The sequence below is a fragment of the Myodes glareolus genome, chromosome X (genome assembly GCF_982192425.1).
Source record: "Myodes glareolus chromosome X, mMyoGla1.1, whole genome shotgun sequence".
Taxonomy (NCBI): Eukaryota; Metazoa; Chordata; class Mammalia; order Rodentia; family Cricetidae; genus Myodes; species Myodes glareolus.
In genome coordinates, this window is record NC_142053.1 from 74,255,433 (window position 1) to 74,262,275 (window position 6,843).

Genomic DNA, 6,843 nt, shown 5'->3' on the forward strand with positions numbered 1-6,843 from the left:
CTGCCTCCTAAGAGGTAGCCCTGGCAGCTTTGCACTTACCCAAATGTCTCTATTTTCTATCACTGGAGAAAAAGCCACATGGCAATTCATACTTACAATAAATCTTCCTTACTACCCATGGATGGTCTAGTCCAGTGGTTTCACTCTGCCCTCGCTTACATTACTATTTCAGTGTAAGCAGATTTGATAGTTTTTTCATTTATATATATACACACACACACACACACACACACACATGTACACACACACACACACTTATGTCAGTGCAAGACAATACAGAAGAGCCTCCACTTATTAATCATGCTTAGACCATTTCAGGTTTAACTAGAATCTGTTCTCCTTGATGGAGAATCCCGTGGAAAACTACCCAACTCTATTCTAGGAACCCAAGATCATGATGTCCTACCTAACCTAGCCTTTGTTAAACTGCTTGTTTGTGTAGGACCCCCTCCAACTAATTGCTTATCTTAGCTTCTGTTAAACGGTTTGTTTCAAACTACTTACTTCTGCAAAGTTCCCTGAAGCTGTCAAGCAAGATGCAACATGCTAGGTCGTAGTTTCTACACACTAGGCACCACACCTAGGTTCTCAAATACTTGAATGTGATCTCAGATTTTCAATTGGCTCTAAATGTGTGTGAGTGGTTATTTCTGATGGGTTACCCACAACAACATATATTCATTCTGTCATTTCTGTTCCTCTAAAGAACCCCAATTCATACACTATTGAATGGATAATAGTTCGTTGAAGAAAGCAAAGAAGAAATGCAAACATTAATTGAATCAATTGAAAAACAAAATACAACTTCTCAGAAAAAGTACCTTTGAAAAAGAAAGTTTATAGTAGTGTGTGTGTGTGTGTGTGTGTGTAATAAAGTACACAAATAGGTTAATGGAGAGAAGTTCCTGTTATATTTTTAATAAAAGTTCTAAAGAAAGTAGTAATCGATGGAACATACATCTAATAATAATGGAGGAAAAAAAGACATGGTTGTGAAAAATAGACATCATATACTTTTTATGAATGCTGAATCTAGATTTATATAATATATGTATATATGTGTGTGTAGAACATAAAAGTATAAAGTTTCATATGAGGCAGAAACTTAAAGGGAGGAAGGAAAAAATGGGGCAAGTGGGTACAATAGAGACAGAAGGGGAAGGAGACAAAGCATGTATATATCAAATATTTAATATGTACAAAAATGACATTATTGACTTATTTGGGCCTATAGTTTTAACATTACATGTTTTGCAATTATGTTTGTGACTTCACACTGTTAATAGGATGATGAGAGACAGAAAGCATGTTCACTCCAATACTTATATAAATATAGCAAATTTTCTTGGAGATTTAAGTTTCAGATTGGTAAAATTCCTACAGCACAGAAAAGTATCATGCATACCAATGCCACATATTTGGTAGATTTAGTAGTATTATATGAATATCCATTAGTAAAACTATAAATTTTGACACTAATATATTTATCATTTTTTCCTAGACTTTCACTTTACAGTTCACTACTTGAAGCAAAGCTATGTTTACTTAAGCAATGAAAACCATCAATCACATTTAAACTTTAAAATGTCCATTTGTCAAGTTAGGATTGCATAGTACCTTGATAATTGAAAAGTAGGGACAACCATTCAGAGGTTTACCTTGGGGGCAGAGGAATTGATTTTGCATACTAGAGGTCACCTTCCACATTGTCTTAGAGTCAGACGTGTGACCACCAAGAATCGAGCTGATGGTCTAAAAGAGAGTTTAGCTATAATTCATTGTCACGGAGAACCTTAGAATGGAAGTAACTGTTAGCAAATGACAACTGACAGCTCTGAAGATTCAATCAAGGAAAATCTGAAGGGGGCAGTATAAAAGCAAAGTGGACTCCGATTCAATCTGTACTGGTTCTAGCTAGTCTGATTTCTGTCAGTGATTGTTTGTATTGACTTGGATACATACCTCCCTTTCTTTCTGCATAGTTTATTTATTTGTGAAAGGTGAATCTTGACATAAATCATTTCAATCTCTATAAATAGAAATATCTTAAAATATTCTGTCAATTTCTCAGATGCAATATTATTAGTAATACTGTATCGTATACAACACAGATTCCTGAAAGCATCAGAAAGGAACCTGGAGAGGAGAAATGCTCTTGATTGACTTCCTGAAAGGCTGAGAATAATTGGTAAACAGCAAACTGTCAGGGAATTTTTTAACACTATATGATGTTGGCTTATCAAATTTTATATTATAAATTAGAAAAATAGTAAACAATAATTTTTTATATATTTTAATTGAAAAGAATTATATCACTTTACACCTTCCCTTTTCTTCCTGAACTCTCCTATGTCTACACCTCCCGAATCTGATAGCCTCTTTATCTTTGTGTATGTGTGTGTATATGTACATTTGTGTGTGTCTAAAACATTCTGAGTCCATTTTTGTTCTTTGTTTGTATATAATTTCTAGGCTGGTCACCCTTCTTCCAGCAGTCATTAGTTGCCTGTAATTCTTTTGCTAGGGATGAGCTCTACAAAAATTTTCCCATTCAGTTTAGAACGTCAATTGGTATTGTCATTGTTCTTGTCTTGTTTATGAAGTCACTTATGGATAAGACTGTTATGCAGCAGATTTCCTAGTATTCAGGCTCCTACAATCTTTCCATATCCTCTTCTATGATTCTCCCTGAGGTACAGGTATAAGAGTTGTGAAGTAGAAATGTCCAGAGGGGCTGGTATCTCCAAGATCAATTAATCCCTGCATTGTGTCTAGTTATGGTTTTCTTTTACAGTCTTTGTTTGCTGTAGCAAGAAGCTTATTTGATGAGTGGATGTAACTACACTTATCTGTGGGTGTAAGTGTAAGATTTAGAGTGTAGTAAGAAGTTACGCTTCTCAATATTCATTGCTACTTTACAATAGCCAAGAAAAAGAAGCAACTTAAGTATCCTCCAATGGATGAGTGGGTGATGAAAATATGGCACATATACACAATGGAATACTATTTGTTTGTAAAGAAAAAGGGAATCATGAAATTTTTTAAATAGTTGGACTTAGAAAATATTATATTAAGTGATGTAAACCAGACCCAGAAAGAAAAATGCTTGTTGTCTCTCATGTCAGTTCCTAATTTCAAATCCTCAGCTGCGGGTATATAACATGAGAACCAAAGCTACATTTTAAATTTTAATTGCTATGCTTTAGAGATCCATGAAATCTCATGAGATCTGATCTGCAAATCCCTTACCCAAATATTGGAGGCTGTTGTTTATAGAATAAGCCACACATTTTCACTCCTTTCAACAAAGTTCTTTGACCGATCTGTACCAGGTGTGCTAGGTCACATGCAAGTAGGAGGTTCAGAAGTGATTGGAAGATTCACATGCAGGAAATATGTCATGATGTACTCTTGCCTGATGTGATATTCCCTCTGTATGCTATGAATATGTTTTTATGTTTTTATTATCATTGGTTAAAAAGAAGCTTTTTCAACCAGTAGCAGGGCAGGATATAGCTAGGTAGGAAGATTAAACTGAATGCAGGGAGAAAAAAGGCAGTCAGGCAGATGCTAAGTAACTGTTGAAGGAGAAAGATGCTGGGACCTAACAAGTAAGTCACAGACATATGGACATACTCAGATTATAGAAATGGGTTAATTTAAGATGTAACAGTTAGTTATAAATATGGTTAAGCCATAAGCCAAACAGTGTTGTAATTAATATAGTTTTTGTGCAATTATTCAGGTATGGAAGGACAGGAAACAAAAGAGCAGTCTCCATCTGCAAATGGTACTCAAACGTTTGGCAAGAATATCCACATAAAGCCTAAGAAAGCCTATAAAAGGGTGTCTTGATTGAAAAAAAACAGGAGTCAATTGGAGCTTCTTGGCAGCTACATTTTTTTCAGATTGCCTCTGTTTTCTGGCTGCAAGCAGAGGCAAAGTTTCTTTAAGAGATGGTTTTCTGGTTCATACTTTTTGGTGAAACAAACGGCTCTGGATCTGTCAAAAGATCCTGCTATAGAGTACTTAAGTGGAGTTTGTGAACAGAATGCTACTAGTTGCTTACTGGTAACATAGACCCTCTGCGTTCCTGGAGTTAGAGGTTGTGAGCATGGATCATGGAGCTGGTGGTGACCGTACCTCCATCAAATTGAATGGGGTTCGGGCAAAGTTTCAGCATTGGTCCTAGCATTTAAAAAGAGAAAGAAAATCTCTCCTGGTCAGAAAATGATTACAGATACACAATAAGATATATTCAGATGGAAAAGACTTCTAGATAGGTCACAGTATTGTATAAATGTACGTGGGCTTAGAAGAGAGAGAGAAAAAAAAGACTACAGACAGTCATAGATTAAAGGAGTAAAAATAAATGAAATATTAAAAAAGTAAAAGAGTTAAAAAAGCTACATAAAGTTGGAAAATACACAGAGTCTGGATTATGTATACTATTTTGTTTTCTTTTAATTTTTTGACCGTCAATGAGCTAACTACAGAGGAAATTTGATTGTGGGGGCTGCTAAGCTAAGTCAACATATATTTTAAAGGTACCTTGAGTTCAAAATTTGATTCTAAGGATGTGTTACTTTGAAAAAGAGGATTTTTGTTTCCACAAAGAATGGAAACCTGTGGATTCCTTCCAGGCTAATGTAGTTTGATTGAGCAAGAACCTAGGAAAGGTCTCTATGAACCCTAAAAGTACTTTGTCCAACAAATAGCAGGAAACAGTTTGGAGAAAACAACATGTGAATTCCCAAAATGATTGTTTATAAATGTTTGCTTTCATTCAAAGGGGGTTGATATTGGGTGGTTAATGGTCATAGAAAATACGTTCTTTAAAAAGGGGGAAGATATGATATAGAAATGAATACTTTATATTGGTATGGACTTTGGTTTATTGATACAAATTTAAGGTCAATTTTGTTACATGTATATTTCTACACTTCTTTAAGATATTATGCTTATACAGCTCACTTAAAAATGTAATGTATTATTTAAAATTGCAAGCTAATAGATAGTTGCAACATGAAGGGGCCTGCTTGTTGAGATTTATGTCCTGCCCAGTTTGCCACAGCCAGCAACCCCCAAAGAAAATCACACAGAAATCTCCATAAGTCATAAAACTGATTGGCCCATTAGCTCAGGCTACTTATTAACTCTTGTAGCTTATATTAACCCATTATTCTTATTTATGTTAGCCACATGGCTCGGTACCTTTCTCAGCGGGGCAGTTCACATCTTGCTTCTTTGGTAGTCTGGGCAGAACTGCGGAGGGAGCTTCCTGCTTCCCAGAACACTCCTGTTCTCATCGCCCCACCTCTACTTCTTGTCTGGTTGACCCATCTATACTTCCTGCCTAGCCAATCAGCATTTAATTAAAACATGATTGACAGAATACAGACACTTCTCCCATGACAGATAGTCATTTATAATAGTCAAACTTGAAGCCATATGATTATTCAGGTCTGGATGGCCTGGAAATAAAAGAGCAGTCTCCGTCTTCACTTTCCCTTGATAAGATATAGGTCATATATACATCAGGATGTAAGCTGTCCTCTGATAGGACCTGATGGGACATACTTAAATCACTGGAAAATATGATTCAGAGGTATCTTCTGGAAACCCAGAAATGGACCTGGCCAGATTCCATTCACCTGGTCAGTATTTAATTAAAACTTGATTCTAATTTGACTTTAAATTATGGTAGTGCTCTTATTCTTGAACAGTAACATTTTCTGGAGGCCTCCAGCAAGATATACACCATATATGCAAATTCTAATGATGGACCTTTAGTCGGGAACTTTACAGCTGAGAGGCCACTGCAGGAGGCACATGCCTTGAGACCTTCCAAGGCTCTGAGGCTGCTTCCAGTTCTCAGATTACCCTAATGAACTGCCAAGCTGAGAAAAGCAGCAAGATCTCCAGAGGCCTCCTATTTTGTACATTCTCTATCTGGGGCATGGAGGGTGTTTGATGGGACCCCGGCACATACAGTGAGCCCTTGCCCACCTGTCTGATTCCAGTTTCAGTTGGAAAGTATAGTTTGTTTCCTGAGGAAAGTTTTGTTTGTCTTGTTGGAAAACTTTGTCTATTTCTTGAGAAAGTTGTGTCTTCATGTTTGATTGAAAAATATTTTCTGTCTGTATTTTCTGGTGTATCTGTGAATTTTGTTGCAAGCATGGAGCTGAGACAGGAATGGAGCAGGTATTTTTGCTGTCTTTACTGCCACCAGTCACCACTGCTGTCATGGTTGGTTTTATGGTCCCTGTATTCAGGTTAACAGGAATCCAGATGTCTTTTGATGTGGATAACTTTAACATTGTTTTATGTTCTATTTTATTGGGAAGCTGGCTCTAGAGTTGGATTATGACTCTCCCTTATCTAGACACAGACATGATTATTTGAAAGTTTCCTTTATATCCTATGTCAGTCTGAGCCACCTGACAGAGTGACAGGGAAAAGAACAAAGCAGAACAGTCAAAAAATTAAAATTAGTTTTTATGAACACTCTGTATCTGAAGTTTGTAAATTTATTGGGTATTGTTAGAAAATCTATAAAATCTATTGTTGGGAGCCACCTGGAGGCACAGGTGGTCCTGCAGTTTGGAGGTAGCCATGTGGGGCTGAGCACCCCTGCCTGCACCCTTGCTTGCACATGCTCAGACCAGCAGAATGGCATTAACCAATCAGGACAGCGTTCAAGCCGCTCCACCGTTTAAAAGCAGATGCCTCGGGACCCTACTTCCTCTCTCTAAGCTTTCTCTCGTCCCTGCTCTATCGTCCCTTCCCCCAATTTTCCTCAAGGGAATGCTCCAAATAAAGATGTGACCAGAGAAGGAATTC